General features: G+C 42.2%; 1 protein-coding gene across 1 annotated transcript in view; it reads right to left on the bottom strand.

The window, feature by feature from the left end:
* The window catches only part of PTK2 (protein tyrosine kinase 2), a 165,846-nt gene extending 157,641 nt beyond the window's left edge, over window positions 1-8,205 (bottom strand). Inside the window, exon 1 of the mRNA XM_082498859.1 lies at window positions 8,194-8,205. The gene's annotated coding sequence lies outside the window, so the exon portion shown is untranslated. The remainder of the gene's footprint in view (window positions 1-8,193) is intronic.
* Window positions 8,206-14,547: the final 6,342 nt, after the last annotated feature.

Consider the following 14,547-nt stretch of genomic DNA (forward strand, 5'->3'; position numbering starts at 1 on the left):
GGTGAAAATCCCTCATTTCAAGGGCAGAACAGGAACAGTGCAATGACACTTTCCTGCCGCTGTACAAGAAAACCCCAGGCATTAAGTCCTCCCATTACAACCAGAGCAAAAAGCCCTTAATATGAGAAAGCACAGATTTAGAAACACATACAGAAAAGCCTCCCTTCTGCTAAAACTTACAGTTAGCTGATAAAACATTAACACATTGAGCTGACAGGCACCGCTGCTATCGGCCCATCCCACCTCTGTGCTCACAACAGCTCAACAGGTCAGGGTGCAAAACATCCTTTGCCACTCGCATGACAAAAACGATGCGCTGGTTAGCCCCGCACTGCCCACACCGCTGGGTGAAGAACAGATACACAACTCCCCGCCGCCTGAGCGGTACCTCTGTCCTCTGGTACGGGGTTGGGATGGGTACCTACAGCCCACATATGTTCCCACGTTGACAGCCGCAGCTATACACAACCATAAATCAGCGACTTTTTAATTCAGCCTTTTAATTCTGCCGATATGCTTCAAGACCATTGCAATCAAACACCTGAATGGACAAAAAGCTGCTGTTCAAGTCGAATGGCAATGCAAGTTGTTGTACGGGAATCGGCCGTTACCATCACATTGAAAGGTTGCTCTAAAGTATCCTTGTTGCAATTCTTCGGTTTATCTTGCCCAACCATCGTGTCACAGGCCAGACAAAACCCCTTTTGAGTTGAACACACTAGGATTTCAGGAATACAATTCCTTCTAGTATCGCCCCATAACAGCAAGGACTACACATCACTGCTGAGCTGCAAACGTAACAGCAGAAAGTCTACGAGGAGAGCATAAATCTTATTGCCCCTTATCTTCAGAAGCCAGCTGAGAAGCTTCAGGAATACATCCAGTTCCTTACCATCCTCCTCCCTAGAAATAAAGATTTAACAGGACTGCAGACCATTACTCACCTCGCAGCCACTTGTGATGAAAAAGTTCTTTGCTACAATAACTTTTCTACGCTTATCAAAGGAGAAATACTGGCTGAAATAATACCAGAAATACTGGTTGAGAAAACTCAACCAGTATGGGAATTCATGACCAAATACAGGCAATAAAGCAACTAGTCCAGCTTCATCACAAAGCAGTAGCATCTAAATGAAGTGAAGCCGGGTTTTTACTGACAATTTTAAGTAGAATTGGCTGAGGCCAAATTCTTATAGGAATCAGAAAAAAAACAGGCAATGGAAGGAAGGCACTACCATTCTTTAATCACTAGTCAGACAACCCCAGGGTGTCACACACTACAAGGAACACGAGGGTGAGGATGATCTGCATCTTCTACAAGGTTGAGAAGCAAAAGCTTTCCATCACTGTTTTGGACATGTTTAAAATTACTGTATCTGTAACTCTTTCAATTCTGAAAGGAAACTGCCACATCCCTGAGGGCCCAATTCAATAAGATGAACCATCAAACACTGGATGCAGAGAAGAAGTTAAGACTATTTAACTTACTCTGACAAAAAGAGATTTTTAGTTCTACGGAACATCAAATCGAAGGCAAAGTTTAGCTTTCAGTCTCAAAATGCCACATTTCAGTTTATTATGCTCTTCATCTGTTGATGCAACACCCTCTACAGCTCTTCAGTGAAGTGTTCGCAGTTGCCGTGAGCAGTTGCACCAAATAATGGCAGGATTGAAGGTCACACACTGATTTTCTTCCTGTACTTACTTACTTACTTATGAGGAGACCTAGGCCATGGAAAAAGCTGGTTTTCCTTAGAAATATCCCCAATTCACAGAGTGAGTCCAATTTAAATTTAAAAAAAAAAAAAAAAAAAAAAAAAAAAAAAGATAAACCAAACCCCTAGTGCTTAAGTTTTATGGATCTCAAATAACTGGCAAGGGAAACGTTATTTTGGAAAACGGTGACAGAGCTCGGGAAAAGTAACAAGCAATCTCTGTTCTGGCAAAGAAATAAACTGTGGTTATCAAACAAAAGAAAAAGTTTGTTTACAGATTATTTTCGATGAAATGACTCAGCAGGATTGGATTCCACACAGAAATACTTTTCGTAACATCTTTGCTAAGCTACATTCAGTATCAGCAGAGGAAAATCCAACTCTCTTAACTGTACACCAGGAAATAAAGCCTCACGTAAGCACTGGGCACGCACCAGTTAACTCCATAACCTCAGCAACCCCCGTCCTTTACAACCCGTCAGGACAAATTGGCATCATTAATTCTCAACATGGATTCAACAGTAGATATTGCAGCGATCTCATTTATTTTGCAAGGCAAAGAAACTTTCATGAATACTACAGTATTTTTATAACTGCTATAAACAAATACATTTACGATGTGCTGTACTTTGTAAATGTTATATTAAAATGCGCCCAAGACACTTCCTTATGTCTGTCTTTTGTTTGCTGTGCTAGTTTATAGAACTCAGTAGCCTGTACGGGCTTGCCTACTGTAATGTCATAGTGTATATTAATTTAAGATGTCTCAAGTTTTTAATAGAGTACCATGAACAAATTCGTATCAAGTCACGAAGGATACTAGCGAGGGTTTTTTCCAGACTAACAATTAATGAAAACGTCATAATCTTTGCTGACACAATTTTATTTTTTTTTCTTTTACAAGGCATGAATTTGCAACTACTCCGTTTAAGCAACACTGCAACAAGTGGAAGGATTGAGACAAGCTGATACATTTCTTCCAATGTAACACCACTCAGAAAAGCTTATTTCATTCCAACAGTCCTTCCAATAAAAACTGTGCATGAAGGTCAGTTGCCCAATGATTCGCTAAAACTGCATCAAAAACAGGTAAGAGAACATCCTCAGTATTTAAGGATGCTAATTTTGAAATTCTGCGAGCGCTGCCAGGTTAATCGGGGAAGGAAAACGATGCTGAGTCTGTGCGCACCCACACGTGTGTGTATATATAATGTGTCATATAGAAAATATAGAGCTACACGCAATGTGACTTGTGATAAAAAAATTACAAATATAAACTGAGTAAGAAAGCTATTAAGGCCACAAACTCCTGTTCAACTTTTCAGCAAAAATACACCGTTTCAATCAGCGCACCTTTCTCTTAAAGGCTGACTTCCAGACTTTGCTCTTCAGTCTTTTCCTAATGCATCTTCAAAAGGATATTTAAAACGTTTTTGGTTTTTTTTTTCCTTGCATAAGTTTCAGTTTTTCCCTGGCAGCTCAGAAAGAGCTGGTTCACTGCTAGGTGCTACAATTGATAAGATCATACATCTCCATGACACAGGGAACCCTGAATGCTCCAAACAGCCAGTGCTTAAACAATCATCTTCCTTTTTTGTAAAAATATCTCAAGCTCCATCTTCTATTCCAGTAGTATTTGAATAAGAAACAAATCACCCTAATGGAAATGCATCAGTACTCTCATAGCTGCATAGTGCTACACATCCTGAAGAACACAGGTGCCACCGAAGGCTGTACTAAAACACTGAAGGGAAGAATCCCCCTGCTTTTCCAGACTATTTTCCACTTTTAAATATTCACAGGCCTTTCAGGAATTGTTTTTAAACTGCCTTTGAAAATTAGTGGTTTGATGAGATTAACGCTATTTTTCTTTCTTCTACAAAGATTTCCAACAAAAAAAAAAAACAGGCACGCATGAATTGAAATAACAGATGCTTTAACAGTTTGCAAATCTCACACCTAAAGAACCCACTAAGTTAATAAAGTTTAAGAAAAGTTTAGACAAATTTATGGTTTGGAAGGAAATGGCGGATGTGTCACGTCAGCTGATGTGGCCAATGTAGTGAGTCAAGAACAGACTGTCAGATGACGGGCCAGACTCTGCTCCGGGTTGTTACGCCCTCAGAAACCCAGGGAAAAGCACTTCACTGCATTCTGTAACCACACCTGTAGATCTGCAAAAAAATATAAGTGGGTGCTTCCCTCCAGTCTCCTCTGCTGAAAGTCACTACGAAGAAGGAGCAGAACACTCGTGCCAGCAGAAGGGCATTTTTTCCCTTTCGGAATACACCATAGCTATTACATTTCTATGTTATATAAACACAGTGTGTATGTCAAAAAGACAAGAAATCCTGTTTTAGAGACTGTTTACCTGCCTACCTTTGTGGTATCAGCAGCCTTCCTTATCTGTTTCTACCACTGCGTCCCTTTTAGTGACTACTGATCATCTAAAAATCTAAGGGTCTGTCTGACTGAAAATTATCACCCGTGTAACTTTCTGTTAGCAAAACAGTAGAGACTTATGAGATGGAGACGAAAGACAAACAGCACTGAACTTTTCTCTTCTGTATCTATCTTGCTTATACTCCACAGATCACCAGCAGGTCCCATCTGAACACACCTCCTGACACAGCAGGGCTCCTCAGACGAGAAAAACATTTAACTTGGAATTGCTTATCGCTTTAAAAAAAGATTGCAACATTAAAAGATTGCAATAAATAGGGTAAAAACTCCTTCCCGGTTGATTAAATACATTACACAACATAGTTGGCTTAATTTTTCGTTTTCCGCCCTTTCTAAATCACGGCAAGGTTTTGGACTGAACTGGGCTTGATTATCTCCAGACAGTATAGATCTTTTCACGTTAGTCTGAACGGTTGAATTGAAGAACTGTGATGACCCTTCACTAACTACTCACATGACATACATTTAACAACACCGCATCAATTTACTGTTCATAAATTATTAAACAGAGCTTTCTCATGGAAGATATTCAAGAAACTTACTCCTTCTTGGGTTGGATAATGTACAGCTACACAGCAGAGCTATCCAGCTATCCTTAACTGTTATGTTTATATTTATTCCAACAAGTTATTTTGTAAACTTAAAATGGCATGCCACGTGAAACTCGGGATAAAGGGCCATTAGCAAAAGCATGACCATCATCATCACCATCATGCCTCTGGTACCGTTTGGCTCTGGCACAATTACTTATGATCCACAAAAGAAAAAAAAAAAAAAAAAAAAGGTAAAAATTAGGCAACTGAAGTACCCTTTAGTCTACTGTTACGGTCAGAAAGAAAACATCCCTGTATGATACTGGCACATATTTCCAATAGTGAGCTGGAAGACAAGTACTGCTACTCGGCGTTCCCCAACGCCGTCCCCAAGTGTGAGGCTGTTTATTCCAAAAGACCAGAGATTTTAAGCTTCAGCTTACTTAATAAGGGAGGAGGGGAACAGTCAAAAATGTCTTACTTCTGTCACTACTAAAGTAAAGTAATACAGTCTTGCTTGCTGAAAAGAAATATGCCAGTAAACAAAATACACACTTTCACTTAATTTGACAATCAAAATATTTTCAAGTCTGGAGTATGCAGATCCAGACTAAATTACCAAGTTCAGTAACGTTACTTTGGGACTGACTTTAGCACAAAGAGGAGGCAAAACCTGGCTTGTACTGTATATAGATTGCACAAACACTTTATAAAGAAAGCAAATATTATCTTTTTCTTTGATGCAGTCCTACAGTCAGAAGCACACAGAATTGGCGGCAATTAGGTCAGCACACAACATCACTAAGAAGATTGAAGATTTCAGATTTAAGAACGCTAAAAAAAAAAGTAGAAGCACACTCTGCATGAACGCCAACTCACTGAAATATTTTCAAAGCATTTTCAAAGAATGAGCGTTTGCTATGAGACCACACATAACACACCGACTGCTCAATCTGTCACGTCCAAATAGAGAACGGACCATTTAGAAAGACTTTATGCATAATAAAACACACACATCAAGATCACATTTTAAGACATCACAAAACACTTTAAAAAGTTTTATCAATTTTCGCTGCAGGTAACCCGAAGCATTAACAGAAAAGCCAAAGAGACAGAATAAAGTTATTCAGACCAAATGTTTCTCTCATTAATATATTACCTTTCTTTGACTGCAGATATCTCACAGCCCTTATCAAAGTAGGCCAGATCCGTTTCATTTCCCTAAGGTTAAGCTGGTGAACAGTACACAGAGTATTCATCAACTAAGGAATGGCCACCATTCAACGACAAATATAGCACAAGCTATTTCTCATCTGCCCTATTTATTTTTTTTTGGAGGCTGAGATGGAGCTTTTTCTAGAGATCACGGCAATTGGCAGTCGCAAAGATGCTGGTGGCTTTGTCCTCTTATGCAACTCCTGGTGTCCCCCTTCTCCCCCCCCTCCAAGGAATAAAAACAGATTACACGGCTGCTCTCCATTTCGGGACAGAGGAGGCTGGATAAGCCATCTTCCCTGAAGTTACGGCCTGAGAACACTTCATAGGCAACCAGGGGAAGAGGGAGGGATCGTTTTTCATTCATTTTAGCTGCCGGAGTGGGTGGGTGGGGAATCGATACCTTTTATCGTGGCCCAACACAGCCATCTTCTGTGAGGAGCCACTAGCCCTGCTGTAGCCATCCTCTGGTACTGCAGCTGGAGGCAGAAACCGATATCCCCAATACTAACCAGCCTTAACAACAGATGGTAACAACTCACTTTTTCTTTCAAAAGATTTTTCTTTCCTATTTTTTAAAGTTACCCCCTGGGAAGTACCTTCATTCTGACTCTCAGAATAGCCCAAGAAGGAGATGAATCCCAATTTCACGTAATACTTTCGTAACCCAGTTTATGACACACAGAAGTAGGTATCGCTCTTACCCCTTCCGGGTAAACATGTTTTACTAAAAGCGAAGTACAGCTTTGGTTTAGCTTTGTTTCCAGCTACTGTTTTATTAACTATTGTTCCCCAGTGAGCTGACAGATTCTGAACTGCACGAGACGTTACCAGGACACAGTGTTCAAGTTCTGTGATTTCTTCTTTTTTAAGCTATTTCTACTATACCGCTACTATAATATATCAGCATGTGGCAAATGCTAGTTTAGCCTCAACAGTTCAGCAAGGTACAGAAAGCATGCAAGACAAAGACAGTGTTAAATGCTCCTTTGCGTCTCCTCCAAATAACGAGACAATAAAAATTCTGAATAAATTTACTGTTATTTTTTCCAATCATCAGATATGCCCACCAACTCCTGACTTCAGCTACGTTTCCCCTGAACTTCTGAAGTAACTGCCTCTGTCTGTGATCCAAGATTATGGTGACGCAATACTTCACTGCCAGTTTCTCTTCCAAAAAAGAAAGTACATTGAAATGAAAGTGAACACGAGGAAAGTTATGCTTACAATCAGCAACACTCAACCTTTTACAGTTGTTTTCCATCTAAGGAAGACTTGATTCTTTGGCTACTAAGAGAATTTCAAGCTTTATCCCTGTACTGTATCTTCACATCCACACTCTCACCCACGCCACCAACATACAAACACCTTCGAGTTTACAGTAGGGTAAATATCTTTGGGATATTTATAACGCTAAAAACGTCTTGGGATGCAAGTTAAGATAATAAGCATGTGACTGAGTTTCACATTTCCATCTAATTATTGTTAAGCCTCAATTGCAAGTCAAACCCTCTCATTGTAATAGCTGCACGCTTTGTGGCTAGTTATTGTCTCTTTTGGGGGGGTGAGTAATAGGGGTGGCAACTTCTAAGCCATCAAGTAGAAAGATGTTAGTCTTCTTCCACTTAAAAACAACTTCCCCCAAAAGGTAAGCGAAGAGCAGAATCGTACTCGCAGCGGTGCCAAAGACACACAAAGATGAAAAACAAAGCCCTCAGATCCTCACAGCAGCGGAAGCAAAAACCAAACAGCTCAAGTGCTCTTTCTTTCATATCGAATAATTCCGAAAAGCAATGGGAAAATAAATAAATAAAGAGAGAGATAAAAAAGCATTACAGCTGTCAGGTGAAAGAAGATCCCGCAGACTCCTTTGCACTACGAGCGCATGACCAGAATAAAGATATTTTATTTTCTAGCTTTGCTTTTGTTTTCTTCCATAGGAATAAAAAAAAAAAAAAAAACAAAAAACAAACCAAACCCTACAGCCCCACAGGTGGTAAAACATTCAATTAACGGAGGAAAGGGGGAAGAACAAAATAAATATGAAAAGCAGAGGTAATGTGTACCTTTAGCCCAGCACACGGGGAACGGGCTACAGCCGCTCTTCTCCATGCAGCCAGCGCGGGCTCTCCGCGGGGCCCGCCGGCCGCCCACCTCCAGCACCCACATACGCGCAGCCCCGCGCAGCCCCCGAGCACACACCGCCCCGCGGGGGCCGGGGGAAGGTTGCGGGGGGAGGGAGGGGAGTAGCCGGCAGCCGCCCTCACCCCGTTGGTTCCGCGCTGCCCCTTTTCCGCGGCCGCGCCGGTGCCGCCTTCACCTGCCCGCGGCGGCGGCGGCGGAGGGGCCCCGCGGCGCGCCCCGCGCTGCGCGCTCCGGCGGGGGGGGGAGACCGCGCCGCCGCTTCATCTTCGGCGGTTGGAAGCCCGGACCATCGTTTGCCCCGGGGGCGAGGAACGGGGAGGGGAGGGCGGGGGGGGGTGGGGGGGGGGGAAGCGGGCGGCGGAGCGAGCGCGGGTGCCCGTCCTCCTGCCGCGGTTGGGGAGGGAGGGAGGCGGGGAGGAGGGCGGGGAGGCGATTAGCGAGCGCCGCATTAATATGCTAATCTCCCCCTTCTGCCGGAGCCAGGCGGCAGCCGCCTGTCTGCCCCGCTGACAGCCGCTCCTGCGGGGGGCTGAGCCGCAGATCGAGCCTCAGTCAGGCGGGTCCGGCCTGGGGATGCGCTCCCCACTCCCCCCCCCCCTCCCTCACTCCCCCCCCCCCGCCTTCCCCAACCTGTTTCCGGGATGTTCCCGACTCACGGAGTCTCCCCCCGGGGGCATTCGCTCCGGCAAAGTATCCGTCCCACCCAGCACCCAACATTCGGGCATCGCTTTGAGCCTTTCTGGATCTGTATCCACATACGGCTGCACTGAAAAAAAAAAAAAAAAAAAAAAAAAAAGAGAAACCCACCAAAAAAACCCAAACCCAACAGCCCTAAAAGCGCAGGAAAACTTCCACAAAGTGGGGTTAGACCTTCCATCGCCACCTGCTCAGCTCCACAGCTACAAGATAGCTGATAAAAAAAAAACAGTAGTATCCCTCTGTCTTAAATAAAGAGCATCTTTCACCGCTAATGCCACTAATGACCCAGTACCAGGTCAGGCCCTCCTCTAAAACCAGGGCTGCTTTATCTATTTCTAGGCAAAGGTCACACAAATGTACACGCCACAGGCTGCACGGCCTTTGCTTCTTCTTAAATTTGTAGCACGTAACATCAAAATTACTTACAACATTTTTTTTTTCTTTTTAAAAAAATGTAAGCATAAACATTGCAAAAGCATATGTTCATAAACACACATGCAGGCAGCATATGTATAGGAAAATAAAGGCAATTCATTGCACTCCTAGCAAAAAGTTTCACAAAAATTATAAACCACTGATTCAGCTAAAGTATGTATTAAAAATCAAGAGGAACACGACTCACACACAGATCGTTAAAGCTCTTTCTATATTCCATGGTAATCTTTTCTCGCTCCCAGCTCTCACCAGTAAAGCATAAGGCTTATCCAAGACTATAACCAAAAGGGAATTAATCTGAAGCGAGCCGCCTTCAACTTAACCTATCTGCCTACTTGGAGCAGCACACGCTCGTTTACAGCACATGTTTAATTACCATTCTTTAATACTGCCATCTCCCCTTCTCAATACTCTGGCTACACAGAACTACAGTGGGTGTATGTCCAAACTTGACAAATACAGATGCTGCTTTATTATTTTTTTTTAGCATTGTTTTCTCCTATATTTAAAGGAGAAAAAATATTCACTGGGGGGGAAAAAAGAAAACCGAGCGAGCTTAGGCCACAAGCCAGCCCATCAGATGTTCTGCATCACTGCGCAGGCACAAAGCTGGGGCTGAAGAAAGCCGAAGGAACTGAAGACGTGCCCGGATGCCTTCCTGCCCCCCACCGGAAAGTTTTCAGAGTGCTCCACAGCCAGCCAAATACTTCCAGCAACAGGGTCGATGATCTTTACCTTCCATAATAAAGCAAAACACGTTACAGTAATATTCAGAAGGCAAATGGTGTGTCTACAGAAGATGCAGGACAGGTGCTGTTCGGGTCCAAGCCATAGCTCGCAGTGCAGAAAAGCTGGTTTTACGCATCCAGCTCCGCTGGGGGCTCCCGCGATGACCTTGAGCACCGCAGTCTCGTCTCCTTGCAAAAGGGAAAGCTGCAGATGCTTCTGGAGTTTTCCCTAAGTTGGTCTGGTCTCTGCTTTAGGGTGTAAAACATAAAAAGCCCGTGTCTCATCCATAAAAATAAAGTGGTTTGCAAAAAACTAGCTAAAAAAAAAAACCTCAAGAGGTAAAAATGGCAGGGCCTAAATTCAGTTTTATTCATGAAAACAAAAACCTTTAAATATCAACTGGTAAGTGCATTACCAAGGATAATTTTAATAAACAGAATGTGTGGACCGGCATTTTTCTTTATACTTTTAACAGATGAGACTAACACAGATTATCAATCCAAGTGTCAAGAGAGAGTGTCTGCTCGTTACAGCTACCCTTATTGATGACACAAGTATTCTAATCATTCTCCTCAAGGACATCCCTTCGCGGTATAATATTAGGCTACAAAATGAAGGTGAAAAAAAAAGTACTACATAACCTGAGATATTTTTTTGTTCAATTGGAGAAGTTACCTAGTAGTTTATACTCGTGAGCACAGATTTTACAAAATAAGCCAAATGCTTCCTTGATGCTAAGATTTTATTTTTTTTAAAATTACTTAATCTCTATTAATTTCTATTTGTTATTGTAAAAAGTAACCAGTAGACATATGCTCACTGTCTTCTTTCAAATAACATGAACAGTTTTTCTGCACAAAAAAGCCAGAAGCAAAAAATTTTTGTTCTGGAGAAAGTCAGAAACCCCAAACTTTCAGTTGTGGGGGGAGCAGGGCAGGGACAGAGCAGAAGACAAAGCACAAAGTGAAAAAAAAAAAAAAACAAAACTGGAAAGGTTAACTATGTCTCTAGTATACTTACTACCAAGCATTTGCACCATTTTATAAATATTGCTCATCAAGTAGATATCTGAGTACCATTTATGTAAAATAATCTGTTTTAAGTAATGCCAATCAGATTATAACATTTACTGAGGAACATCTGTCAGAAATTAGGACTGTGGAACAGGAACGTTGGTTCTTGTCGTGTAGGATGCGTACGCTGACATACACTGATAGTATCTGCATGGTACCCACTGTGTAAGCAATGATGCTAACAGCTAGCAAAGAAAATACTAAAATAATATTTATTTTTTAAAAATTAATGCATCTGTTTATACTAAGAACATGTAGAAGCACCGGCCATTTTCCTAAAACACACGTTCTAACCAGAAAAAACTCAGACGACCCCAACAACAACAGGCAGGGCAAGGTCCTCAGCTAAGAATCGGCATTTTGCCTCCAAGGAAATTCACTTAGAAATGAGACTTTTCTACTGTGACTACGACTTTGGTTGCTCAATTTCAGCCTGGTTTTGAAGTCTACTGAACATCAGAAGCTTTTGAATTGTATCAAGGCATTTAGTTTTTGTTTTAAATTTGCCTGCAGGGCTGATCCTGTCTCCTAGTGAAGTCAACTGAAAAAAAAAAAAAAAAAAAAAAAAAAAAACACATACACACAAAAAAACCAAACACAAAGCCTTGTAGAATGAAGGGTTAAACAACAGTTTTGTACCACTGGGAGGCACATAAAAGGTTGTATAATTTTTTCCACTCAAGCTTATCCAAACAAAAATAAAGCTCTAAAACGCCTATCAGATGAAGTGGCAGAGCTCAGCTTTCCCTCGGATGATACCTAGAGACTGAGCTCCAGTGGGTGTCTGGCGTATCTCGTCAGCGGAGAGCGAACTACAGTTTCTCCCTCAGCGAATGGCATCATTAGGATCTCTCCGCTATTCGACCAATTATTTTCACGTCAGTTAATATCTCTATTCATCAAATTTTGATCAAACTGGCTGGCAAGCTCGAGCACTGCTGAGACGGGGAGCAGGACAGAGCCAAGCAGAAAATTCTTGCCCGAGTTTCACTGCCCTGAGAAACCAAACTAAACTCCGTATTCAGCAACTTTGGGAAGAAAGCAGACAGATCTGCATCCAAGCAGAATAATAGAATAGAGATTTGTTTTTCAGTTCCTCTTCTCCAACATCTCAGTTACCAGACGAACATACCAGCAAGAGAGATCTCCTTCCAAGAGAGAGAAGAGAGCAGCCCATTTGCTTAAGACAAAAACAAAGAGGTATGGCCTAGAGCATAGCAATCACATCGTCATCAGTATGATTATTTCGGACTTCATAATTCATAGCCTTAGCCACTTCATAGGCTACTGTTTAGCCCTCTAGTTGTTACTAGATGCTGAAGGACAAGCGTATTTATTTTAAGAAGATTTGCATATTGATATAAGCGATGGAAGAAGAACAGTTCTTCATTGCACTCATTTGGCTAATAAAAAAATGCGAGCTCCCAAAGCAAGTTCGCCCTCAGGAAAAGTGGAGGATTTTTTTTTGTAAAGCCACAAATGTATTTACTGAGACAACTGCAGAACAGCCTGTAAAGCTAAGAGTGCCTGATGACTGTTCTAAAAATTAAAGCATGCTTATTGCTCATGTGACAATCTTCTGCATCCTAGTTCATTTGCTTTTCCAGGTTTGGATCCAGAATTCTGCAAAGATGCTCTCCAAACATTGAAACTGCACTGTAACCTTCATTAATCTTTGTCCTCTCCAGCTTGTTCCTTATGGCGTTTTTTTAATTACTATAATTTTGTGTGTGTGTGTAATATTTAAGAATGAAGAAGATTATCTGCCCTAAATTTCCCTTTAGCCAGAGTCAAACAAACATCATCTCCTTTGTTCACAGGAACTATTGAGAAAACGGTGCGTGGCCATTACATCAAATCTGGAATTGCAGCTCCTCAAGTCTACCTTACGCTGAGCTCAAATTTGTTTGGTCTTGGAAACCTACCTTGGATTACCTAGTCTCTAAATCTATCATCCCTGCCCCCTAGCAACCCCTCGCTCCTCTAGTTCCTCTACTCACGTCTTCTCCGGAACGCCCTTTGCCAAAGGGCACAACAGAGAACAAGGATGAGAGATTTTGTGATCTTGGAGACCCAAGAAGCTCAGTCATCACTGTACTGCCACCAAATAGGTTTTTTCTTATTTAACTATGAGCATTCTGACAGATAAAACTGAAAGACAAATGACATTTTACTTTGAGTGTCAAATTCCAAGCCCAGTCCTCCATCAGAAAATAATTCAGCACAACTGAGAAGCAACATCAGCTCCATGAATTCAGTTGACTCTTTGCAATACGGACAAACTCTAATTCCATGCTCCAGATTAGATAGGCCTTTTTTCTCCTGAAGGAAAAATGGTACCAACGACTTAGGAAATAAACATTAGAGAATCAATCAATAATAAAAAAAAAAAAAAGGCAAAGCAAACTACTAGTAACATTCATTGCCTGTAAAGCTAAGTGCTCTTGTGTGAGGTTCCCACCAATCAAATGAAAATTTTGGATTTGTGATTTCAAGTCTTTATCTGGAACATCTAGTGGTACCTGCTTTAAGATTTCTTGCTCAGAGAATGCTTTGAGATTTGAATGAGTGTGACAGAGTGAAGCTCACGCTTCCTAGCTTCAACCTGGGGCAGTCGATAGCCAGGAAGAAAAGAAAATACCCTGCAAGATTCACACAACAGTGCTTCAACTGACCAGAAGAAGATGCCAATATCCCAACATCTTCTACAAACAGCTGGAAATAGCCCCAGGATTGCAGGATGTGGTTCTCATGGTGGACTTCAACCACACTGGTATTTGTTGGAAAGGCAACACAGCCAGGCACGCACAGTCCCGGAGGTTTCTGCAGGGCATTGATGATAACTTTTTGACACAGATGCTGGAGGAACCAGTGAGGAGAGGTGCACTGCTGAACCTTGTGCTGACAGACAATGAAGGACTAGTTGGGGATGTGAAGGCTGGGGGTAGCCTTGGCTGCAGTGACCATGAGATGGTGGAATTCAGGATCCTGCGTGGAACAAGCAGGGCAAAAAGCAGAATTACAATCCTGGACTTCAGGAGCGCTAACTTTGGCCTCTTCAAAGACCTACTTGGAGGAATCCTATGGGCTAAGGCTCTAGAAGGAAGGGGGGGTGCAAGAGAGCTGGTTAATATTCAAGCACCACTTCCTCCAAGCTGAAGACGGGTGCAACCCTAGGAGGAAAAAAAAAAAAAAAAAAAAAAAAAAAAAAAAATCAAGCAAAGGAGGCAGGAGACCTGCATGGATGAGCAGGGAGCTTCTGGAAAAACTCAGATGGGAGAAGAAAGTTTACAGAATTTGGAAAAAGGGACTGGCCACTTGGGAGGAGTATGGGAACGTTGTCAGAGTACACAGGGATGCAACAAGGAAGGCTACGGCCCACTTGGAATTAAACCTGGCAAGGGCTGTCAAGGACAATAAGAAGGGATTATTCATGTAAATCAGAAGTAAAAGGAAGACCAGGGAAAATGTGGGCCTGCTGCTGAATGAGGTGGATGACCTTGGTGACAAAGGATGCAGAGACAGCGGAGTTACTGAATG

This window comes from Vanellus vanellus (genome assembly GCF_965231255.1).
Source record: "Vanellus vanellus genome assembly, chromosome: 2".
Lineage (NCBI taxonomy): Eukaryota > Metazoa > Chordata > Aves > Charadriiformes > Charadriidae > Vanellus > Vanellus vanellus.